General features: G+C 36.6%; 1 long non-coding RNA gene across 1 annotated transcript in view; it reads left to right on the top strand.

Annotated features, from left to right (window-relative positions):
* Positions 1-27,165, top strand: part of LOC112909279 (uncharacterized) — a 363,316-nt gene that overhangs the window by 269,192 nt on the left and 66,959 nt on the right. The window contains exon 11 of the long non-coding RNA XR_011994350.1: positions 20,060-20,176. This is a non-coding gene — a long non-coding RNA (uncharacterized lncRNA). The remainder of the gene's footprint in view (positions 1-20,059; positions 20,177-27,165) is intronic.

Genomic DNA, 27,165 nt, shown 5'->3' with positions numbered 1-27,165 from the left:
TCATCTGATGAATAGAAAGGGCGAAACAATGTTCTCTGGAACTTCACCAAAAGGTACGATCAATAGATTAGACTTCCATTTTGTTTCTTCTTTGGTTTTCACTCTATGGAAGAGAAGAATGAACAACACAGTGCTTGGCATATAGAAAAACTCAACAAATACAGCTGAAAGGATGAATGAAGCTGAAGTTATTTAGAACCAGAGTACTGTTATTTGGTAGAAGAGATGAGAAAGACCTGAGGTTACCTCAGCCCTCTCAAGAGGTAGCGATGAACAATTTGAAGAGAACCAAGTTAGGACTTGTATGCACTTGAACATTTAATCTCAGCTTCTTGGTCTGTATTTCATCACAGGAAAAGACAAGGGTAAGTTTTATGAATGGACACTAACTGCAGAAAATTTTGTGTGAGAATATTTTGGGAGGGAAGATGCCATGCCTAGCTTATGTTGGAGGCTCAGAGGAGGAGTCTATAGCCGAAACAAGGCTAAGAACCTGTGAACTATGTTCCTTTTAAATTAAGAAAGGCTGTGATTCTGAGCCCAACGATGATTTACTCCCTGGAAGGACAATTGGAACATCTGACACCAAAACTTTGCCAATTTGTAACCTTGCAGGAAGCCTGTTGCTCAGTGGTTTGACTAAAATGAAGAGGAAGGGATGTTATTCCTGTCAACTCAACTTCAGATTCCCAAGCAATTTAAGGAGCATTATTGATCTGATTAGCCATGCAGGGATATAAGTGACCATGAAAAGAGATGAATCATTGAAAGGCACCTGCTCCCATCAGAACTAACATTGGCAATGTGTAGTCTCTGACACAACCCTTTTTTATATAATTCTTTTTTCTAGATCTGCCTTTTTTTTTATAGCGGCCTCTGTCAAAGGTTATTGGAAAGAATAGCTAATGATGGGGAAAAAGCAGTTGGAAAGATGATATACTTTCACACTCAAGGCTATTGTTCAAAAATATTATGCAATTATATTTTTGTTGAATGGACACACTCAGTAGTCACTCTGATTTGGGGACTTGTCCCTAAAAATATGATGCTGACCCAGTAAAGTATGAGCAGTTAAAGAAAATGTTATTATTCCCCAGAAGCTATTGTCAGTGTAAAACTACAGCAGGGAAAGCTAGTTCTGGCAATTTATAATGAGGCAGGACTCTTATTAATGATTTTTGGCTTAATGTATTAATGAATAGAGATCTGAGGGATAAAGGACTTACAATGTAATAAGGAAAACTCAAGGAAAGATTAGGCTCTAATCAAAATAAATTGTGTTTTTAGATTGATTTTCATGAATTCGACTCTCTTTCCCTGTATTTATACCAAAAAGAAATGCATTGTGAAAAGCTGATTGCTATCATTGAAAAATAAGAATGGATATTATATTTTAATATAATATTAATAAATTACAAATGCCAACCTACAAGAAGAAACCATATATAGGCAAGAAGAGTTATTCTTGGGGAGAAAAACTTCCCCTGTAAATGTTAATAAATTTATTTTCTCTTTTTGAATAGTAATTGTCAGGTTTAATTGAGAAGCTGATTAGCACCATTGGAAAAAAGCTAAAATGTGATGTTTTGAAGAATGGCAATGAAATGTATCAAGATTATCTTTTCTTTCTATTCTTTCTCCCTCTCAATTTTGTCTACTCTAAGTAATAATGATGTTCTTTACTCTCCATTAGGCAACCTAAACTAAGCAAAGACAATTTCCTCCAAGAAAGTACATTAAGAACTTTAGTTTACTTCACTTACAGGGTTCTCTGGAGAATATTTTCAAATAATGAGTCAAAACCACTATATTTAGCACCTTAACTATTCTAAATGTGTCCATATTTTAATATTTTATCTCTCCTGCATAAAAGCAGAAACTTCTACTCCATCCGCAATTTTCTTTCTTCCACTGACAGCAACAATTTTTTTAAGTACCTAGCCCCCAAATCTCTGTCTTCCATTGTGCCTAGCTACTTGCTTTCCAGTTGCCCAAAAATGAAACTTATGGGTTAAGTCCAGCCTGGGGCAATGTCATAGGTTGTGAGTGACAAAATGTTTAGCTCAATCTCCCATAGTATCAGCAAAAGGAAGTGCCCGATTAATCCCCAAGTAAAGCTGAAAAATGGCCCAAACTGGATTCTGTGGTGTAATCCCAGTGGGGTCCCGTGGTTTTGCAGAGTACCAAATTTTCTCCCATATCATTCTTTATAAGTTCTGAGCAGAGTCGGCTCAGTGTGTGTTTATTGTGGTATTGATTTGCTATTCTAAAAATGATTACTGTATATAATAGTTTTTTTTTTTTTTTTTAACACGCTGACCTGATTCCACTATGGTAGAATCTAGGGTAATGCTGGGGTCAGATTCTCATCATAGCAAACACCAAGTGGGAAAACATACAGCTACAAAGGATATAAACTAGGCTTAGCTCCGTTGACCTCTAATTGACTGCTTAAGGTTGAGAGGATCTGACTGTAGATGATGTACCCAAGTAAAAACCACACAAGGGCATCCACTAAGGGCCATTAGCATGTTTAAAGCACTTTAACATTCTGGGATTATAGAATCACTGGCATTTTCATTTCAAGACTGTGATTATTAGTGTGATTAGTTCTATGGTAGATGCTAACGAAACCTGTACTATGGTTGGAATCTCCACCAGAAACTTTGAGAATTTGGGGGTGTTTCTTCTTTAGCATCTGAAATGCAGCCCTGTATTTTCACTGGACTTTCAAAAATTGCATCTTTCTATCTGTGGAGGTTATGTTTGCAATGCAGAGGCATTACATTTTGAATATTTCATGGTGTCCTCAAGAGGTTAGAGAGAGTGACTGTGGTTTTCAAACCAATCTGATGGGATCCTAAAATACTCACTAAGTTCTAAGGGATTTTGTAGTCCTCATTCATTCCTTATGATTATATCTCTCTGAGTATGGTTTTCTTTATTTCAGAGCTGAGGAAACAAAGATTCAGGAAAGTCGACAAGTCATCCCCAATAACACAACCGATATACAGTCAACCCAAATTAATTTCATTGATTTAAAATCTTGAGATACTTCACTTAGGACCCCAAACAGGCTGCACCCTGAGAGTCTATCTTGAAGGTTCTCAAAACAAGGAAAGATTTATTGAATACTAGAGAAGAAGGAAAAGTGAGACACTGCACCTGTATTGTTGAAAGGTGTGTGTGTGTGTGTGGTGTTTAGTTTCAGCTCTGTTACTATGCTTCTCTGACTTTGGGGAAGTCGCTGTTCATGCCTTTCTTTTCCTTATGTGGTAAATTAAGGTGGGTCAAAGAGTGAACGATCAGTTCAACTGCATGCAGTCTTAGGGCTAATGCTGAAAGATTCTAATGCGCGTGCTTACACTGTAGTATGATTTGTAAAAGCCTGGAAAATAATGTAGCTTGGCGGTCTCCTTTTCAAGGTACTTGCCCTTTCTCCTACCTTTACATTTGAGAATTCCCACAGTTGTACCCCAAATTCTCTATTCTTTTCTAGCAGTGCTTTCTCTTTGGGTCCCTGTTCTTCTCTAAGCAGTGCTTTCTCCTTGGGTGGGCTCACCCTTTCCTAGCTCTTGTTTTTAAGTCTTTTTTGTCTGATATTAGCATAGCCATTTCACATCCTTACAGTTTCTATTTGCATGATATATCTTTTTCCAAACCTGTGCTTTCAAGTTATTTGTATCTTTGAATCTAAATAATCTCCTCTAGACAGCATATAGCTGGATCTTTTTTTTAATCCAATCTGAGACTCTGTCTTTTGACTGGGTTGTGTGATCATATTACACGGGATTATTGATATAGTTGGATTTACATCTGCCACTTGGCTTTCATTTTCTGTCTCAAATTTCTTTGTCTCTCTATCCCCCTTTTACTATCTTCCTTTGTATATTTAATGGATATTTCCTGGTGTAACATTTTTATTTCACTAATAATATTTATGTTAAAAATATTTCTTAGTGGTTATTCTAGGGTTTAAAATGTACATCTTAGCTTAGCAAAGTCTATTTAATATTTATAGTAACTTAATTCCAGGGAAAAACAGAAACTTTACTCTGTTCCTCCTGCCTTTTATAATTTGATTATGAGTTCCATCTTTTGGGTAGAGTGCATAATATTGCTATCAACATTCATGTACAAGTTTCTGTACAGAATGTTTTCATTTCTCTTAGCTATATACTCAGAAGTAAATTACTGGGTCATTTAAGTCATTCTGTTTCACTTTCTGAGGAACTACCAAATGATATCCATAGTGGATGCACCATTTTACATTCTCGCCAGCAGTATACAAGTGCTCCTATTTTTCCACAACCTAGTCAATACTTAGTATTCTTGGTCTCCCCCCGCCCCTTCTTCATAGCCATCTTAATGGGTATGAAGTCATATCTCATTGTGGTTTTGTTTGCACTTCTATAATAACCAATGATATTGAACATCTTTGTGTGTGTTTTGGGTCATTGGAATATCTTTTTAAAAGAAATAACTTTTTAAGCCCTTTGATTTTTTTTTAAATGGGTTTGTTTGTCATTGTGTTTTTGAATTGTAAGAATACTTTATTTATTGAATATTCAAGTGTCCCTTATCAGATATAGGATTTGCAAATATTTTCTTCCATTGTTTAGATTGTCTTTTCACTTTCTTGATAATGGCCTTTGACGTATGAAAGTCTTTCACTTCTATGAAATCAAATTCATTTATTATTTTTCTTTTGTTGCTCATGCTTTTGATATAAAATATGAGAATCCACTACCAAAATGAGGTCGTGAAAATTTATCCTTGTGCTTTAATCTATGATAATATTATGGTTTTAATTCAGACATTTAAGCTGTTGATCATTTTTAGCTAATTTTTATATATGGAATGCAACAGGGGTCCAACTTCATTCTTTCCCATATGCTTTCAGCTGTTCCAGCACCATTTGTTGAACAGACTGTTCTGACCCCATTGAATGATTTTGGTACTCTTGTTGAAAGTCAATTGGCTGTAGATATTTGGGCTTATTTCTGAACCCTCAATTCTTTTCCTTTGGTCTATATATCCATCTTTCTGCCAGTACACACTATTTTGATTACTATAGCATTATAATAAGTTTTGAAACAAAAAGTGTGACTCTTCCACTTTGTTTTACTTTTTTCAATATTATTTAATCTATTTATTTTATCTATTTAATCTAATAATTTTAGATTATTTAATTTAATAAATAATTATTTAATTTATTTTAAATTAATTATTTATTTTAATATATTTAATTTAATAAATATTTAATTTAATAAATAATTTTATTAAATTATTTAATTTAATTTATTAAATTAAACTATTTAATTTAATTTATTAAATTAAACTATTTAATTTAATAAATAATCTAATTATTTTATCTATTTAATCTATTTCAATATTATTTAATCTATTCTAGCAGTTCCATTCCATATGGATTTGAGGAATGCCTTCCCATTTCTGCAAGAAGGCCACTGGACCTCTGATCAGGATGCAATGACTTTGTAGGTTGGTTTGGGGAATATTGGCGTCTTACTAACAGTAAATCTTTCAATTCATGAACACAAAATTCTTTCTCATTTAATCAGATCTTCAATTTTTTTTTTCAGCAGTGTTTTGTAATTGTCAATGTGTAGGTCTTTCACCACCCTGGGTATATTAACTCCTAGGTATTTTACTATTTTGGATGCTATAATAAATATAATTATTTTCTTAATTTTCCTTTTAGATTGTTCGTTGTTGTATAGAAACATAACTGATATTTCTGTGATTATGTATCCAGCAAATTTACTGAACTTCTTTATTAGTTCTAATATTTATTATGTGTGTATTCTTTGGGCTTTTTGCTGTATAGAATCATTTCATGTGCAAATAACAGTAGTTTTACTTCTTCCTTTTTAATTTAGATGCCTTTTTTCCCCTCTTGCCTAATTGCTTTGGCTAGGACTTCCAGTATGATGTGCAACAGTAGTGGTGAAAGCCTGCATCTGTCTTTTGATCCTGATCTTAGGAGTAAAGTTCTCAGTCTTTCACCAATGGGACTGATGCCAGCTATAGATTTTTGGTAAATGCCCTTTACCGTGTAATGAAAGTTCCATTCTATTCCTAATTTATAAGAATTTTTTAGCATGAAAGGACGTTGAATTTGTCAAATCCTTTTTCTGAATCTATTAAAATGATTATGTGGTTTTGCTTTATAATTCTATCAATCTGATATACCACCTTGATTAATTCTTTTATGTTTAAAAGCGTGTTTGAATTCCTGGGATAAATTCTATTTGGGCACTGTATATAAATCCTTTTAACCTGTTGTTGTATTTGATTTGTTAGCATTTTGTTGCTGTTTGCATCTACATTTAAGAGCTATTGGTTTGTAGTTTTCTTGTGGTATGCTTGGTTTTGTTATCAAAGCAATGCTGACTGCATAGATTGTATCAGGTAGTATTCCTTTTCAAATTTTTGGAAGAGTTTAAGAAGGATTGATGTTAATTCTTTAAATGTTTGGTAAAATTCACCAGTGAAGCCATCTGGTCTTGGATTTTTCTTTGTTGAGATTTGCTTACTACCAATTCAAATTCTTTATTTGTTCTAGGTCTGTTGAGATTTGCTGTTTTATTCTTGAGTTAATTTTGGTAATTTGTGTGATTTTAAGGATTTTTTTTGTTTGTTTCATCTACGTTATTTAAAATGGTGGCTTACAATTGTTCCTAGTATCTTCTTACAATCATTTCATTTCTATAAAGTCAATAACAATACCTCCCCTTATATTATTTTAGTTATTTGTATCTTCTATGATTTCTTGGTACAGCTAAATTTTGCCAAGATTGTTGATCTTTTCAAGAACTACTGGTCTCATCGATTGCATTTTCTATTCTTTTATTTATCTCTGCTCTAATCTTTATTATTTCCTTCTTTCTGCTACCTTTGGGTTTAGTTTGCTCTTTTCCTAGTCCCTTATGGTGTTAAAGTAGGTTGTTAATTTGAGATCTTTATTTTTAACAAAGGTATTTTAAGTTCTAAATCTCCCTCTGCTTTCACTGCATCCTATAAATTTTAGTATGTTGTGTTTACTTTTCATTCTCAAAGTATTTTCTAATTTCCCTAGTGACTTAATCTTTGACCCAATGGTTGTTTAAGAGTATATGTTATTTCGTTGCCACATATTTGCAAATTTCCAGATTTTCTTTCTCTTACTGCTTTCCAACTTCATCCCAGTGTGATTGGAGAAGATATTATTTACTATTTTGATCTTTTTTTCAGTTTAGAGATTTGTTTCATGCCCTAACATATGGCCTATTTTGGAGAGTGTTCTGTGTGAATTTAAGAAGAGTGCTTATTCTGCTGATGTTGAATGAAATGTTCTTTGTGTCTACTAGATTTAATTAGTTTGTAGTATTGTTCTAGTTCTCTATTTCCTTGTTTGTCTTTTGGGAATATGTTCTATTCATTTTTGGAAGTGGAGTATTGAAGTCTCCAACTATTTTTGTAGAACTGTCTATTTCTCCCTATTTTGTCAATATGTGCTTCACATATTTTGGGACTCTTGTTTAGTGTGTATATGCTTATAATTATTATATCTTCTTGACAAATTTACCCTTTTATCACTACATGATGTTTTTCTTTGTCTCTTGTAACAATTTTTTACTTATATCTACTTTTTCTGGTATTAGTATAAAACCCCAGCTCCCCTTTGGTTACTGTTTGCAAGGAATATTTTTTTCTATTCTTTACTTTCAACCTATCTGTATCTTTGAATCCAAAGTAAATCTTTTGTAAACAGAATATATTTAAATTTTTTTCATCATGATAAGTGTACTCTTTAACCCCCATCCCTTATTTCCCTTATCCCTCACTCACCTCCCCTCTGATAACTATCAATTTGTTCTCTATAGTTTCTGTTTCTTGGTTTGTCTGTTTCTTGGTTTGTCTCTTTTTTTTTTCCTTTGCTCATTTGTTTTGTTTCTTAAATTCCACATATGAGTGAGATCATGTGATATATGCCTTTCCCTGACTGACTTATTTTGCTTAGCATTATACTCTTGAACTCTATATTATTGCAAATAGCAAACTTTCATTATTTTTAATAGCTGAATAATATTCCATTATATTCATATATACCACATTTTTATCCATCCATTTATTGATGGGCACTTGGGCTGCTTCCATAGTTTGGCTATTGTAAATAATACTGCAATAAACATAGATAGGGTGCATGTATAAAACATTTTTTGAAATCCATTATATCAATCTCTCCCTTTTCATTGTTGAGTTTAATTGATTTACATTTATAATTATTACTGATAATGAAGGACTTAGTTCAGCCACTTTGGTATTTATTTTACATATGTCTTATGTTATTTTTGTTCTTCAGTTTCTCCAGTACCAACTTTGCTTATGTTTGATTTTTTTTCTAACATGCTGTTTTTTAATTCCTTCTTCATTCCCTTACTTGTACAATTCTTAGTTATTTTCTTATTGGCTACTATGGAAATTTTAGTTACCCTTACATATTTACCAGTCTAGTTTGAATTATACCAACTTGGCTTCAATAGTATACATTAACTCTGGTCCTATCCAGTCTTCCACCTCACCTTTATGTTATTATTGTCACAAATTACAACTTTATATATTGTGTGCCCATTAACATAGATTTATATTACTGCCTTATGCATTGGTCTTTTAAATAATACAGGAAACAAAAAAGAGAAGCAACAAACCCAGAATATTACCTTTTATGCAATTACTTTTACTATGGTAGAACTGTACTTCTAGGTTTATTTTTAGCATTTTTTTTTATAGGGCAGGTGTAATAGTGATAAATTCCCTTAACTTTAGTATCTTGGAACATCTTAATTTCTTCCTTGTTTCTAAAGGATTATTTTATCAGACATAGAATTCTTACTTGACGTTATTTTTTTTCTTTCAGCATAATAAATATATCATCCCACTGCCTCTGGCCTCATGCTTTCAGAAGAGAAACTGGCTGATACTATTCTTATGGATCCCTTATATGTGATGAGTCACTTCTCTTGCTACTTTTAAGATTTGTCTTGGCTTTTGACATATTGATTAGAATGTTTTTTTTTATGTGGATCTCTTTTAGTTCTTTCTGCTTGGAGTTTTTTTGAGTTTCTTGGATGTGTATATTGATGTAATTAATAAAAATTAGGAAGTTTTCCATTATTTTCCTCAAATGTTTTTTTCTGTCCCCTTTTCTCCTTTCTCCTTCTAGGACCTCCATAAGGCTTGTGTTGGTACTTTTGAAGGTATTCCATACGTCCTTTATAGGCTCTCTTCATTTTTTTCATTCCTTCTTTTCTTTGCTCCTCAGACTTAGTCATTTCAGTGGTTTTATCCTCAACTGTGAAGATTCTTTCTTCTGCCTGTTTAAATCTGCTGTTGAGCCTTTTTTGTTCATTTTTCATTTTAACTTTTGAATTTTTCTGGCATTTCTATTCAGTTCCTTTTTAAAAATTCTATATTAATTGATAGTTGACGACTTGTTCACATATTGGTCTCTCAATTTTCTTTAGGTCTTTGTGTATTGATTCCTTCAGCTCTTCACATATATTAGAGAGCTCATGTAAAGTCTTGTCTGGTATGTCCAGGATCTAGGTTTTTTTCTTTTTGAGGTATATCATGTTTATTTTTTCCTCTGTGAACAGACCACACATATCTGATTCTTTGTATGCCTTGTAATTTTTTGTTGAGAACTGGACTTTTTTATATAATGTTGTACTTCTAGGAATCAGATTCCTCCTGTTCCCCAGAGATTGCTGATGTTGCTCAGAAGGATATAGTCGTCTGTCTGTTTAGTGACTTCTCTAAACTATTTTTGCAAGGACCATTTTTCCTGTCATGTGTGAGCACTCACTAAAGTCTCCATTCTGTTATCTCAACAGTTGGCTAGTGGCCTAACAGAGATTCCTTGAATGCAGGGATCCAATAAAGAGAGAGAAATGAAAAGCATTCTGTTCTTTTAATTCCCTGACAAATGCTGCCCTGAAGCTGCTTCAGCGTAAGACAGTTGCAACAAGGACCAGCTCCTGCAATGCTCCCACTGTAATCTACAAGGCAAATCGACACATATAATCCTGATCCTTGAAAAACAAGGTGCTTATTGTACATCCTGACAGCTTTAAGGCACACCAGAAACATGTGCTGTCATCCTCACAGCCACCTGATGCAGGGCCAGAAAATGGAAGATGGTAGGTAGCTTCTCTTTTGCATTCCATGCAAAAGTCATCAAAATTTACCAGCCTCTTACCTCATTAAGGATTCACCTAGATAATGCCATACTTTGACCAGACCTCATATTTCCAAAATAGTTGATTCTGACTATAAATTCCTTCTCAAAAGTTTGTTTTTGTTTTGTTTTGTGGCAGGACTGGTTCCTGAAGTTTCCTATTCCATCATCTTCCATGACGTCACTCTACATCATCTTTTATAATCACCTTTATTGCCCATCCATGTTTTTGGTGTGTGGGTTCAAATTATTTGTCTGATGCTACTTCTTTTCAGCCTAACCTCCTTTAGTATTTCTTATATGGCAAGTCTATCAACAAAATCTCTCAGAATATATTTATTTTGCTATCATCTTCAAAAGGGTTTTTGCTGATTCTTGGTTGATAGTGTTTTCTCCTATCACTTTAAAAACATCAACCCATTGCCTTCTGGCCTCCACTGTTTGTAATCAAAAGTTAGCTGTCTATCTTGGCATTCTCTTGTATGTGATGAGTCATTTGTCGCTGCTTTCAAGATGTTCTCTTTATATTTGACTTGCAAATATTTTACTATCATGTGTCTGATTGGGGTCTATTTGTGGTTATCATCCTTATGGGGCCTCTTGGGTGTACAGATTTCTTTTCATTAAATTTGGGAAGTTTTTAGCTCTCAGTTCTTTAAATATTTTTTCATTTCTTCTTTCTTTCTGGTACTTTCATTACACACATATTGGTGTTTAATTATGGCCTACATTTTTCTTATGGTCTGTTCATTTTTCATTTTATTTTTCTGCTCTTTAGATTGCATGATCTTTATCAATCTACTTCAAATTTCCAGATCCTTTTTTCCTGCCAGAGAAAATCTATTTTTGAACTCCTATAGAAACTTTTTCATTTCTATTAGTATATTTTTCAACTACATAATTTATATTTGGTTCACTTTTTATAATTTATATCTCTTTACTGATTTTTATGGGAAAAGACATTGTTCTCATAGCTGCCTTTAATTCCTTAGACATGCTCTTCTTTAGTCCTTTGAGCACATTTATAATAGCTGCTTTAAAGTCTGTCTGCTAAGTTCAACATCTGAATTCCTTAAACATAGTTACTAATGCCTTATTTTTCCCTATTGTATAGGTCACACTTTTCTGCTTGAGTATCTTGTAATTTTTTTGTTGAAAACTGAACACTTTAGATAATATATTATAGCAACTCTGGATGCTGATTCCACATCTGCCTCTGCACATAGGGATTGATATTATTCCTGTTTTCTCATTGAGTTATTTGTTTAGATACTTGGTTAAACTAACTCTGTGAACTTGATTTCTATCCAGTGTGCAATCTCTGGTATCACTCCTGTTTTTTGTTTTGTTTTGGTTTTTTTGTTTGTTTGTTTGTTTGTTTTGCCTTTTAGCCTGGTTATTTCAGGGTCACTAACTAATTGGCATAAGCCACTTGTTGGTCAAAGGTCACATTTAATCCCTATTGGCAATTAGATTTTTGCTTTTACCACTAAATATGTGGGTAGCACAATGACACTACTTTCACAGATGAAGAAGTTTACATTTTTGTACCCTGTTTATCCAAGGACTAGTAGCTTTGATTATCCCTCTCCATTCACTCCTAAGAGAATTCAGCCTTACACATACACATGGTCTTCCAGATTACCAGAGATATGTGTGCTTTTATTTTGAAGCCTCCCCTCTTAGAAGTTGCTCCTGGGTTCAAGGAGCTTATTGCTCAGCAAGTGTTTGGTTAGAGGTTGTCTTTAAGCCCCCTGTGCCTGTGCCAGCTTGTACCCTTTGTATTTATTTTATTTTTCTCTGTGGAACTTGGAAATGATTTCAGTCTGCCCCATGTCCTGTTCGGATTACTACTGGCTACATACAGTCCACTACTTCTGTGCTACATTTCCAGTCCCCAAAGTTGCCTATGTTGCTAGGAGGGCTCTTCTTGGTTGTCTATTCCTATGTTCTTTCTGTTAAACTTCTGATTGCTCTACTGTCTTACTCATTGCTGCCAAAATCTTGCAGCTATTGGCATTTTAATTGCTCTCTACCAAGATCACCATTGTTTTCAACAACATCCTAGGCACAGAATTCACCACGTTTTATTCCAAATAAGGTCACTCTCCTCAGTCAGAGCTATAGTGGTCTGCCTCTCTATCCCGGACTGAAGCTCTATGTCACTAAACAAGAGTTCAGAATGCTCACTTCTCCAAGAGTGACATTTCTGCTCTATGACTATAATCAGGCATTGGGGAGGGATGGTGGCCCCTATTCTTCTTGGCTTGACCCTCCTAGCATGGGACTCCTAGTCTACTGAAAGCTGCTCAGATGACTAGAGTCCAGTAGTACTGACTTGTTATATCTGGCAGTTAGCTTCTATCCCATAAGTTGGGGCTACATGAGGACTCCAGTCCACTGTGAATACAACTTCTGAAACATGGCACTTTTGAGAGAGGGTGAAAAATGCTGGAAGCTTACCCTTTTAATGGTAATTACATAAGATGTAGCTGGGCAGTGGACGTCACGACTCAAATGTCACAGACTTTTACTGTGCTTACTGAGATTTAGTAAATTTATTTGAATGAAATTTCTCCATTAACTATATGCCATTAAAACAATTTCCAGAGACCTTGAGGACTTAAGGTAAGTTTTACGTATACACACACACATACATATATACATATATATACATATATATGTATACACACAGAGAGAGAGAGAGATCTAAATAAATGGATAAATTTTCTTCAGCCAAATAGTTTTTTTGTTGGGGACTATCATCTGTGAACTAATGATAACCATGTGCCTATCTCAAATCCAGTCTTTCATGTGGACACCAGACTTCCATATTAGCAGACTATATATCATCAATAGTTTTGGTTTTTCTATCTCAAAAATGTTCTCTAGAGGTATCAGTTACTACAGTAAATGAAACTACTATTGACTTAATCAAGTAAAAAATCTGAGCATTGGCCTGGATGCCTCCCTCTTACCAACTACATATAATCCATCAGCAAGTCTCCTTGATTCTGTCAAATATATCTAGAATCTGCTCATTTCTTTTCACTTGCATGCCTACTGTCTGAGTTAAATCATCCCCCTCCCCTCCTGATCTATTAAAATAGACTTCTAATAGACTCTGCTAACCAGCTCCCAGAGTGGTCATTTTACATATAATATAAATATATGTCACCTAGTGCACATTCTGCACCACTGCTTTCAGCCTTCTTTTCCTCTCCTCCAAACATTATCTAGAACCTCGGCCTTTCCTGCTGTGCTATAGTCACACTGTCCTCCTTCATGGTGCGCTTTTGTCTGTCTTGGTCCTCTCCTCCTCCTCCCTTTGGAAGAATGGCATTTCTCCTCTTTTCTTTTTTTCTTAAATGTTACCACCTCTGAGAAGTTTCTAGGTAGTTTTTCCCCTGTTATGCTCTCTGGCTTCACCCCATTCATTTCCTTCCAGTTCTTGACATAGTTGGTAATTATTAATTTTTAATGATTTATTGTCTGCTGCTCCCACTAGATGGTAAATTCCAGGACAGCATGAACCATAGTTGTTTTGTTCATTGCTCTGTAATAAATACTTACAGTAGTAGTAACAGCTTTTACTGACAAGGCACAGAATATGTGCCAAGAATGGTTCTAACATACGTTTATGTATGCACACACACATACAATTATGCACACACATATATACTCACATGTACACACATATATACTCACATTATGCACATTATGTGCATAATATATATAATATATATACTCACATGCACACACATATATACTCACATGTACACACATGTATGTACATTCATACACATATACATACATGCACACACATAAACAAAAGCACTTAATCCTCATAACAACGTTATGAGATAATTTTATTATTTTCATTTACAAGTGATTAAACAAAAGCACAGGCAAAACAAAAGCACAGGCAAGTAAGTGACTTGCCCATGGTTACACAGTGAATGAGCAGCCTAACAAGAGTCTCTTCCAGCTATTCCGGCATTGCAGCCCTTTCTCCGTGCAGTGCCAGGAACAAAGTAGGTGCTCAGTTAATATTTATAGAATGAATGAATAAAGGATAGACAAAATGATATCATCCCCTAGAGCAGTGCTGTCTGACATAGCTTTTTGGAGATGATAGAAAGGCTATACATCTGTGTTGCCTTATACAGCAGTCACTAGTTATATGTGGCAGCTGACCTTTAAAATATGATTAGTGTTAGGAACAGATTTTTATTTTTATTTAATTCTAATTAATCTAAATTTAAATAGCCACATGTAACTACTGACTACCAATTAGATGGTGCAGTCCAAGACTTATGAGGTGGTATCACTTTTGATGCATTGAGGTTTATATAGTCTTGATGAATTTAACTCCAAAACAGAACACAAAATTCCCCTTTGCATATCTTTTTTCCCTAGTGACTTCCACCCCCAGTTTTTCAAACATCCTTCATCCTCCCACTTTGTTTCATTCCAGCCCTGTAGAATTAAGCCTCCTCCTTCATGTACAGCTCCAGCAAAGCAATTTTCCCCACCCCCTCACCAGTACCCTAAACAGTGTTTCAGAAGTATTTAGTCAACAAACATCTAGAGCCTACTTGGATAGAGCACTGGCCCAGGTCCTGGGGAAGGGTGGAAGGAAATGGAGCCACAAAGACAACTAAACAAGATCCCTATCTAATAGTGAAGGGGGAGCTCATTAGCCTGGTAAATTCATACATAATAAGGTCTCAGTCAAGGGGCTGGGATGCATGGGAGGTAGGGGGGGTAGGATGAATATCTAGTTTTGCAGCTGCACATGCCAAATTGGGACTATACATTGTCTACTTGGTAGAAATTGCTGCAAAATGGCACTGATTCCACTTGCACCTGGACCACAAGAATAAGTGGATGGACCCAGCTTTACTTTCAAAACTGAGCTCATAATGGACATGAGAAAGTCTTACTGATGTCTAGTAAGAGACAACTGACCTAGCAGTGGGGAACTGTGATTATATTTCACCCTGATGCCTTGGGCTGATAGAAGATGGGTCTGCAATAGCCAAACTGTGGAAGGAGCCTCTGTGTCCATCGAAAGATGAATGGATAAAGAAGATGTGGTTTATGTATACGATGGAATATTACTCAGCCATTAGAAACAACAGATACCCACCATTTGCTTCAACGTGGATGGAACTGGAGGGTATTATGCTGAGTGAAGTCAATCGGAGAAGGACAAACATTATATGTTCTCATTCATTTGGGGAATATAAATAATAGTGAAAGGGAATATAAGGGAAGGGAGAAGAAATGTGTGGGAAATATCAGAAAGGGAGACAGAACATAAAGACTCCTAACTCTGGGAAACGAACTAGGGGTGGTGGAAGGGGAGGAGGGCGGGGGGTGGGGGTGAATGGGTGACGGGCACTGAGGGGGACACTTGACGGGATGAGCACTGGGTGTTATTCTGTATGTTGGTAAATTGAACACCAATAAAAAATAAATTTATTATTAAAAAAAAAGAAGATGGGTCTGGTTCTCAGACCACCATGCCATCTTTTATGAAGAAAGAAATAATCAAAGAAGTAGCATATAAAAATTAGACTGAGACTCAAACATTAAAGGTGAAGAGGAAGAAGACAAAAGTGGTATACATCAATCATCTAACTCATGGGCAATTACTACTCATATTTCTAAAAAAGATCCAATAACGGGGGTAATGAAAGTGCATTTCTTCCCTCCCACCATTTGCATACTTGGCATCTCACTTACATTGTACATAGGTTACAGCAAAAAGATGTTGCTTTGTTTGGATTTTGCTTTTTCTGTGGAATCCATTATAAAGCAATGTGCTTTTGTGTGTCAAAGAGCAGAAAGGCTCCACTTCCTCTTTTCAAAAGGATTTGGGCAGAAGTCAACTACTGTATTTATTCCATGCAGCTCTCCTTTTGATTACTAGATGTGTACTGGTTGTAGATGCCATAGAAAAGCAGTGAATGTTCTGGCTACAAAGGACTTTCTATCTTAGGATGGGCCTTACAGCATCATGCTTCTGAAAGCAAAAATTTCAGTCATCTAAATGTCACTCTATAAATAGGAAGCATTTAAATACATAGAAACATACGGATAATGCCTTATATCCTTCATTTTTCATCCACATATCTGCTATCAGTGCATAGGTAGAATGACCAGGTACTTCATTTTTTCCCCAAACTTCCTCAATTTTACTCTTTTCAAATAAAAACAGCTCATTAAAATCAAATGAGATTTTGCTGTGATGCGTCTCTAATGCTTTACTTATAAATTGTATCACGTATCAGAAAATCAAAAAACAACCATCAGAAAAGAACTAGAGCAACTATCCCAGTCTACTCTAAACTAATGGAAATATCACCTAAAAAATTAACTCCCTGCTTGTGAGTTTATTTTCCAAAGTGGGTTTCGGAGAACAATAATTCCATGAGTTGTACCACAATGAAAGCATTTCATGGTGAATACCCTAAGTCCATTTGACCATGCAAAATGGTTGTGCTGGTGTCTTGAATATTTTCACCAATATTTCCTAAGCTTTCAGATGTGTCTTCCACTCCAGCTCACATTTCTATTGCCAAATAAGAACTCTTAATGCAAGCAAGTCTTAGACCACATTCTTCCAAACACACATGTATGTAATAGCAAATAAGCATGAAAAATGGGGATGCATACTGCTCTTTTATTTTTATTTTTTTATATTTTTATTTTTATTTTTTATTTATGTATGATAGTCACAGAGAGAGAGAGAGAGGCAGAGACACAGGCAGAGGGAGAAGCAGGCTCCATGCACCGGGAGCCTGATGTGGGATTCGATCCCGGGTCTCCAGGATCGCGCCCTGGGCCAAAGGCAGGCGCCAAACCGCTGCGCCACCCAGGGATCCCCCATACTGCTCTTATAAGCTCTGGAAAGCCCCATTCTGCCTTTGAGGTCTTGCATAAACCCCTTGCATAAAATATTCACTCTGCCTAAGACAGGCTGAGACCACAGTCCGATGGTTGCTACACAAACACACTATAGGACTGTGTCATGTGATAGAGCCCTCTATGAAGTGTGGGTACAGGACCTTGAGGACCAAAGAGATTAGGTGAATGACTTCACTGGTCCTCCTTGTTCAAGGAAGGTTGGTGAGACCATGCAGTCATTCTGGCTCATAATATATCTGAAAACCACTAATTTTAACAATAAAAAAGTATTTTTATTTCCTTTTTGCAAAATCTATGGTGTAGATTACCATAGTGGCATTCAAAATTTCTGAGTAACTACCTCTGAGGTAAGATTCTTTCTGAGGGTTGCTTCAAAGGCTATTTTTTTCTATTGGGTAGGCTAGCAGTAGTTTATACTTGCAATGTGCCCACAAACAAAACATTACCCTGTTTGTTAAATGCTTACTAAATTGAAGCACCACATTGATCCAATAATGCATGCTTGGGAATTCATAGAACTCATAAACATACTAAAGATACTGACAAGTCCCACAAAAAAGAAAGCTGTGGCCAAGTCCAAAAGATTTTAACTTATTTGACCTTGGGAACATTAGTACACAGGCTTCTGATAATACTTATTTAGTCTTAGAAGCAACCTACCAAACATTGTTTCTTTCCAAACTGGATTCTAAATAGGAAGTGATGTTAGATGTTACTCTAAGTACAGCCAATTATTAACATTCAAAGAAATGGACATTCTGATTTATAAATCTTTTGTGACTATAAAGTGCCAGGATCTGGCCTGTAGAGTCTCATAGCCTCTCTTCTTTGTTGATAGAAGAATAGTTCCACTACAGGAAAAGATCTTTTTTACTACCACTCTCTTGTCAACTTCCTACATTGGTTCTGTTGGGAGTGACAGCATCCATCTTGTGACAATGAGGTAAAACACGTGACTATGAAATGCCAACAAATAAGAAGGTAGAAAGATAGGAGACCAGAAATATACCATGGAGCAACTAAACCAAGTTTGATGATCTCCAATTAACTCACTTATTGTTTAAATCTCTATTATCTCTTATTTTGGGCAACTAAATATGTTCTTAACTAAACACACACTTTTGGAGAACCTAATCCCTTTAACTAAAGAGCAGCCTTCCATTACCTACTGGGGAAGACCCAGTTCACTGGCTGTTGTAGGTAGCTCAATCAAGTTCCCAAGGTACCTTGGATTCCCTTCTACCTCAAAACTCACACATATTGCCCTATAGTGCTTATTTGCACACCTATCACTGAACTATGTACATTCTTGTGGTACTATGTCTTATGTGGCATCCCAATGCCTACCACAGAATGAGGCCTACAGTCTCTCTTGGGGAATTGGTTGAATCAATTGATAATGTAGTATCTTGTCACTTTCCTCAGTGACAATATGTCACTCACCCCCAAATTTTATCCTTTTGAAAGTGGTTTTAAAAAGTACCACCTAACTTTTTGGTAGTAATGACTGTAAAAAGGTGTGTGAGGGTTTACTATTGGATGATACTTGAGGAACAACACTAAGTATAAAAATGATTGGGTTCTAATAGGACATCACTGCTCTTAATAGTGGCTGATAGGATCCGATGTGGCATGACGTGCTGTGGTACGGTGCAGCATAGAAGGCAAAAGCAAAGGCTATGGAGCCAATCTCTGGACTCCACTCTCAGCTCTGTCATTCACTTACTGGATGCCCTGAAGCACGTGTCTTCTCCTCTCCTAGACTTCCTTTCCTTATTCTAAAGTGGCATGGTATCTAACTCAGGAAGTTTGTATGAGGACTAAATAAATTAAAAATGAAAACATATGAAGTGCTTAACACAAGACATGACACTTAGTCAATACTCAATAGGTTTTGGTTATTGTTTTTCATCTCAGATACCATCTGGGAGTTGCTTCTTAAGAATTCACAGAATTATCTACCACTTAGAAAGCATACAGTACATTTTTAATGAAAAATCAAAAAATAGCTGGTAACACACCCATTAGAATGGGTAAAATCCAGAACACTGCAACACCAAATGCTGGTGAGGACATGGAGCAACAGGAATTTGCATTCATTGCTGATGGGAATGAAAAATGGTACAGCTACTCGGGAAGACAATTTGGTGGTTACTTATAAAACTAAATATAACCTTACTGTACAATCCAGAAACTGTGCTCCTTGGTATTTACCCAAAGAAGCTGAAAACATATGGCTACCCAAAAACCTGCACATGGATGTTTATAGCAGATTTATTCATAACTGCCAAAATTTGGAAGCAACCAACATGTCCTTTAGTAGGTGGATGGATAAACTGTGCCACAGCCAGACAATGGAATATAATTCAGTGCTAAAAACAAATGAGCTATTAAGCCAGACAAAGCCATGGAAGAATGTTAAATGTATATTACTAAGTGGAAGAAGCCAATCTAAGGAGGCTGTTTACTGTATAGTTTCTACTCTTTGACATTCTGGAAAAGGCACAGGAAACTAAATAATTTTAATGGTTGTCAGTGTAAGGGGGGTTTCAGGAGCAGGATGAATAGGAAAGCACAGAGGCTTTTCAGGGCAGTGACAACACTCTATGTAATGATACCTGTCATAGTACATTTGTCTAAACCCACGGAATATAGAACACCAAGAGTGAAGCTTTAGGTAAGCTATAGACTCTGGGTGATAATGATGTATCAGTATAGGTTCATCAATGACAACAAATGAACCACGTTGGTGGGAGATGTTGATAATGGGAGAGGCTGGGGGGGGTAAGGAGTATATAGGAATTGTTTGTACTTTCCTCTCAATTTTGATTTGAACCTAAAACTGTTTTTAAAAATAATATACATTTTTTTTTAATCCAGCAGGTAGCTGTGGATAATTTCTGAATAGCCAAAGTGATTGGTCATCATTACCAGACCTACATAGTATGTCCAAACTTGTGTTCTGGGGTCCACTGATCCTGAAGTTCCCTCACAGTCCAGGTATGTCATCAAGAGCAAGTTGGTTAACCCTTAAGCATAAAATGGGTATAATGATAGCACTTTCCTTATGGGGTGTTGGGAGGAGTGTATGGGTTCTGCCCTAGTATCTGACACTCAGTAGTCAATAAATGTTAATTCTTTTTAATGAACTCTATAGGAGGTTTTGATGCATGGTGCAGAAAGAAAATGACATTTTATTAAAATGTCCCCTTTTTGCTGCAAGGCCATTTCTAAATCTTATGACATTCAGCTGTATATTGAGCACTAGTCACTCTTGGAACTTTTCCACTCTCTGCATAACAATGAACCTTACCATGCTAAGAGGTTACACACACCATGTCACTCCTCATTTAATAAAGCAAAGTGCTGCATGCAAGGGTAGTTATTCTCATTTGCAAATTTATATCTAATTAGCTCTCTAAAAGCAAATTGCAAATTGGGTCCAAGCAAATCATTCCTAGAGTACTTGCTCTGGTGAACTAAAATGAATAGTGGGTCCATTCTGCAGTTTGCCAGAGATGCTATATAGTGATGAAATTGTGTCTACATGTTTCCTGGAAGAAATCCTAGAAGAAATTCTTCCTGGTTGCCTGCAGGTATACACATTGTCCTTCTTCCCACAGTCTGAAGAGGAATGAAGGACAAAATCTTATGAAGACTAAAGAGGCAAAAGGGAGCCAATGTGGGGGAGAGACAGTCAATAATCAGAACCAAGACCTCAGTGAAGTTCATGTGATATAGGTGGAAAAACAAAGGGTGGCCAAATGAACATCATTTGTGGCAAGACACAGATCTCCTGTGGAAGAAACAGTATGTCTTGTGGACAATGGAATGTGGAAGAACTATGTGGTTCAGGTGCTACTGATACCAGTCCTTTCACTGGTGGGCATGGAGGGACAAATGACCCAGGTGCAGCCACAGTGAATTTTTAGAGCTGAAACACTTTGGAAAGTCATTTTCTTTCTATATGGATGCCAAGCTGGTGGAGATGAACCCAGGGCTGCCAGCATCACACAAAGAAGAAGACTGCTTGAGAATAAAACCGACATAGAGAAACAAGAGTAAGGAGATGAAGAGAAGTGGCTTTGTTGGGTCATTGTTTGAGAATCTGTGTCCATCCAGCCATGAACCTCCTGGACTCTTCAGTTATAAGAGTCAGGGAATCCCCTTTGTGTCTCAGCCACTTTGGGTCAGTTTCTGTCACTTGCAATTAAAGAAAGTCTGACTCATTACTGAGGTAAAGGGGAAGTCATACCTACTTATCATATGTAGTACTTTTTTTTCGAACCCCACCTATCATTGATGTGATCTCTATATTGGTTTTGGTGGCCATATTTTCCCAACCACTTACCCACACAATCCACATATCTGCTCAGACAACTAGAATTTTATTCATACAACTGCAGAATGTCAGAAAATCAGGACTATTCTAAAAGCCTGGGACATATGCAGAAAACACACATCCTGATAGTAATAATCACACAGTCTCATTCCCCTACTGAACTCCTGAGGCATGTATTTCAAACTCACATTCCTCTATTTAGTAATCAGGCTAAAAATATCTTTCCTACACTCTGTGTAAAGATTGAAACACATTGCCCAAAGCTGTTGCACCACATAAATGCAGCAAACTCTAAGCTAGTCAGTCAATATTTGGACCCTGTAGAGAGAATCCCAGGGGAGAATTCAACCCCCACACCCATACTGCCATTTTGTCTTGTTGGGAGTGAGTCACCTCAGTAATTTGGTTTCTCATTGTCTCACTAACCACTTTATTATACAAGGGTGACACACCTCACCTTATGCTGTAGAAAAGTTCTCCTGAGAGAACTGAGAAGCTGTATAAACCCAGGTTCATTCACTCCAGAACTATGGTCCGTGTACTACACATGATCATTTCAGAGACAATCCATTTCAAAGTCTTATGAATTGGCAGTTGGCAAGGGATTCCTAAAGCTGTGTCTTCTGGTATGATTTTTGCAGTCATCATCTCACTTTTGTAATCCAGAGGGGCTACCGTTGGATTTAGCACTGACTACGTACCAGGAACCATGTTAAACATTTTGTATGCACTGACCGATTAAATATTCACTGAACCTCATGACATAGAATCTATTGATGTCTCCAACTTACAAATGAGGAAATAGGCTCAGAATAATTGGGCAAAATTGCCTAGATCACACATTTAGTAAATGCTGAAACCAGGGCTAAATTCTAAGGCCATCTCTATGACTCCCCATAGTCTATGTTCTGAATGCCTACTGTACACAGACTCTTATGATAACTTTGGTATTTTATCTGGAACGGCAATTTTCATTTTTGTAACTTGAAAATATTTAATAAGGGAATTTGAACCTAATTGATCGGGCACAAGCATAGCACAAAACCACAACAATAAGAGTGCCAGACACAGTGCTAGGCTTTGGGAATACAGCAGAAGACAAGAGAGACACAATTTCTGGCCTCATAAAGCAGCACAAACAGAAGCAATGGCAGAGGAAGGCCTGTGGTGTTCTAGGGGAAGCTGAGAGTTGGATAGTCTTCCCTGCTGACATCTGCTCTGCTTTGCTGCCAGCTGGTGATTGGCACTTGACAGAACTGTTTGCCCTTTGAGAGCTTAGTTTTCTAACCAATAAAAGAATAAGATTGGACTAAATGATCTCCAAACCCTCCTCAGCCCTGGCATTTGATGAGTTACAGGTTCTTCTCCCAGGTTCCTGAAGGGTAGCTATGTAGGCAGACACATGATAGAGCATAAGTTTTCAAACTTAGTGAACATCAGAAAAAACTAGGAAAATTGCTAAAAGCAAAGACTTTCCAACTCTCATGTAGAGAGTTGCATCCAGGAATTCCAGGATGGGGCCCCAAGATTTGTATTTTTTAATAAGTCTCCTGGGGATGTTGATGTATGAATTGTGATTTGAAGCCCAGGTATTCAAAGCATTGGCAGCTCTTAGGAGCTTATCAGAAATGCAAATCTTGGGTCCCACCCAAGACCACCAAATCAGAACCTGCATTTCACCAAGCTCCCCAGGCCATGTTCATATATACTGAAATGATTCTAGAAAGGGGCCAACCTCGTTAGTCCTGATGCCATGCTCAATCTCAATACTAAAGTAACCACAGCACACCCTTACTTGTTATTAATTTAATTTCTCTGTAATTGCTACTCCTAAAAGTATCATCTGGAAGAGTATTTTTCAAGTTATCTTTGGCAGAGCCCTAGGCTTCAGTCCTCCAGAGCCATCTCGGGGTAAGGACTAGGTGAGCCCACCTAGACTGAGCTGGCCTCCAGGCTACAAAATCTTCAAACAGAACCACCCCATTTTGATCAATTTTAGAATTGCAGTTTGATTTTCTTTGAAAAGAGGGTTTTGTTGCTTTAAATTTTTTTCAACCAACATCATGCTCCATAGTGCCCATCAATGCCATTAGTACCTTCCCCCTGATACCCAAGAGATGGAGTCAGGGAATGAACCTGGCTCTGTTTTCTCATATACTTCCCTTGGGGGCAGAACATGACCTTCAAAATGTCAAAACCTGTTCCTGTTCCCAAGAGGACTGTTAAGTTACTTTCCTACCCTACTTTAATATGCAATGACCAAGAAAGACACTAATGTGGAAAATTCTGAATTCAGCTCATATGCCATTGCTAGTTTATCTTCTAACAAAAGCTCTGTGTATCTTTTCTTATAAACCAAAAAGTTCCCACCAGTCAATGGGAATTTGATCCTTAAGGTAAACATGAGCAGTCCAGATCTTTCTTTAGACCAAGTACGTTAGAGACATCTGTAGTGATTAGCATTGCTTGGTGGCTCTGAAGTTAGGGAGTCTTGGAATTTACTTAATAAGAAGTCAGAAGAAGCACAGGAAAAGATAACTTCAGTTTTATTAATATCTAATGACTGGTTCTCAACTGGAATACATATAACAATCATCTGGGGAGTTTTGAAAAATCTTGATGTCTTGGCTACACTCCAAAAATTTACATTCAAATTTCTGGGAATAGGTCTCAAGTTTCAGTGGGTCCCTGAATGATTTCAATGTGCATGTGAGGTTAAGAACCCCTAACCAGTGTACCACATATGGGAGCACTGGAGATGGAGTCCTGTAAGACATATGTTCACTGGCCCTCCTCTTCCCTCTCTTGGTCCCTCCCTCTTTCACATACAGATGACCATTCATTTATTCATTCAACATTTATTTATTGAACAATCTACTATGTGCTCAATTGGAACTGGGAATTCAAAATTCAAAAATCATCCTCTTGTGGAGCTAATGGTACTACAAACAGATTTTTTTCTTTTTAATTTAGGCATAAAGATGGTGCTATCAAGAAAGTCAACTAGGGTATTGGCGCACTACGTAAACCTAGCCTCTCTGAGAAGGTACTACTAGGTTCTGGGTTGACACCTGAATTTTGGGAAGGAGAGAGCTAAAGGAGGATCTAGGGATGAAGCTCTTACACAGAACAATAATAAGTACAAGTGGTCCCCAAATGGGAATGAACTTGGTAAACTGGAAGGATGGGGGAAAAAAATCAGGGTGGCTGGAGCTCAGTCAATGAAGAGTAAAGTTAAAGGAAATGAAATCATAGTGGTAGCCAAGAAGCAGATGGTAAAGGTCTTTATAGGCCATAAAAAAGAAAGTTGAAGAGGTAATTTGATAATAACTTTAAGAGTGGTAAAATATCTATATGAGAGAGGATACCAATTTCATGAACGATGGCCTATTGTCTAACATAACGCTTTTGGATTTTATTTTGCTTTTGGTTTTGGCAAGGAATGGAACAAGGTTTGTACTGTTTGTTCCTTGAGGACACATATTAGAATTGCCTAGGAGAGGGCTTCATTCAAGCTGTATGACATACACCATTGTTCTTCCCCATAGGTGTGATTCTTTTACACTCCCCTAGGGGTGTGACCCTTACCCACAGTGAGCAACTACTAACAGGAGTAGACCATATCCAGTGATGTCAAATAACACTCTACACATTTAGGATTTTTAGGTCTATACTTCAGTCCAGCTCATTTACCCTAAATTTCTGTATTCTCTTAGTGTCTCTATCAGGATATCCCACCACACCTCAATCACAACATGACCAAAATGAACTCATCTTTACTCATAAACAGTCTGGTATCTCCTCCTATAATCTCTGTATCCATTGGTATCAATAGATGGTGGCTGAGGCTGGATCATCTGATGATTCTTCACTAACAAGTCTGCTGCCTGGTCTAGGGGGACCAGAATACCTGAGTGGGAGCTGATCAGGTCCCTCTACTCTCCCGTGGTTAATTTGGCCTTCCTCATAGCATGGTGGTCTCAGATTTGTTGGACTTTCTATATGGTAGCTGGCTTCTCCCTTAATGAGTATTTCAAGAGACAGGATGTGGAATCTGCCAGTCTATTAGGGGCTGAGCCTAAAAATAGTCATAGAATCACCTTTTCAATATCCTCCCGCTCAAAGTAGTTTCTGAGCTCACCCAGATTCAAGGGTAGGAATTAAAGACTCACCTCTCAATAGTAGAAATTTTGGTTAATTTGTGGGTGTGTTTTGTCTACCACAATATATAAAATATACACATACAGCATATATATATATATGTATATATATGTATATGTATATATATGTATATATATGTATATATATATACAGCATATATATATATGTGTGTGTGTGTGTGTGTGTATAGATACACACAGCATCTGGTAAAATGTGTATCACTGGAAACATTTATATACACAGTGTGTATTTTATACATATTATATTATATATAATTATATATACAACCTACATAATTATATAGAGAGAATGCATGGTACCTATTAAACTATAATCTTTCAAATAGAGTCTACTATAGTGGTAACTAAATGCTATCACAGTTACCTTATAGTGATGTCCTATAATCTTTTCATAAACTTAGTGGAAGATAGGATCAACAAATATGGGGAGGAAATGAGAAGAGTGACCAACATAAGCATTGAGATGAAACTTTAACTTTCCTGTCAGAGGCATGAGTCACCCTCCATTAGTTGGGCACCATAGGACTTAAGGAAGTTGCTGTCAAAATCCTTCCATGCAATCACTGTGAAGTCACACAGAAAAGGAGGCAGTGAGGGAGACTCACCTCATTGCCCCTGCAGGGTGTTCTGAATGCTTTTGTGTAAGAGGTAGCACCATCATCAGGGAAGAGGATATACCAATTGAAATCATGGCTGCTTAGGTTCTGATGCCTGCCATGCTGGCAGCAATAAAATTGTTCCAATGACCTACCCCCTCCATAGAGTGATCAAAGAAGTTTTATTTCATTTTAGAATCCAATATAGTTAGCGTACAGTGTTATTCTAGTTTCAAGTGTACAATATAGTGATTCAACATTTCTGTACATCACCCAGTACTTATCACCACAAATGCACTACTTAATTCCCATTGCCTATTTAACCCATAACCCCATCCACCTCCCCTGGGCTAACCATAAATTTGTTCTGTGTAGTTAAGGTCTGTTTCTTGGTTGTCCCTCTCTCTTTTTTCCCCTTTGATCATTTCTTTTGTTTCTTAAGTTCCACCAATGAGTGAGATCATGTGGTATTTGTCTTTCTCTGACTTATTCTGCTTAGTATTATGCCCTCTAGATTCATCCATTCAACTATTTTCACATGAGAGTATTATTGGATTCTTTTTAAGTGCAAGGATGACCTCCAATTTTTCTTGAAATATATTATGAGGGGATAAGTAAAAATGAGCCAACCTAAACAAGTAATATATTAGATCTGAAAATAATTCATTATGACTTGGGTTTATCCCAAGTATGTAAGACATTAGAAAATCTAATTGATGTAATTTACCACATTAATATATTGTGGTAGCTGGTCTTAGAGATGGCCTCTTGGCATCATATCCTTGTTGGCACTGAATCTGGGCTGGCTTGTAACTTCCTTTAACCAATTGAACATGGCAGAAATGTTGCTGTGCCAATTCCAGGAACATG

This window comes from Vulpes vulpes, chromosome 9, assembly GCF_048418805.1.
Source record: "Vulpes vulpes isolate BD-2025 chromosome 9, VulVul3, whole genome shotgun sequence".
Taxonomy (NCBI): domain Eukaryota; kingdom Metazoa; phylum Chordata; class Mammalia; order Carnivora; family Canidae; genus Vulpes; species Vulpes vulpes.
The sequence above is the reverse complement of the archived record's forward strand: the minus strand, read 5'-3'. Positions and strand labels throughout refer to the sequence as shown.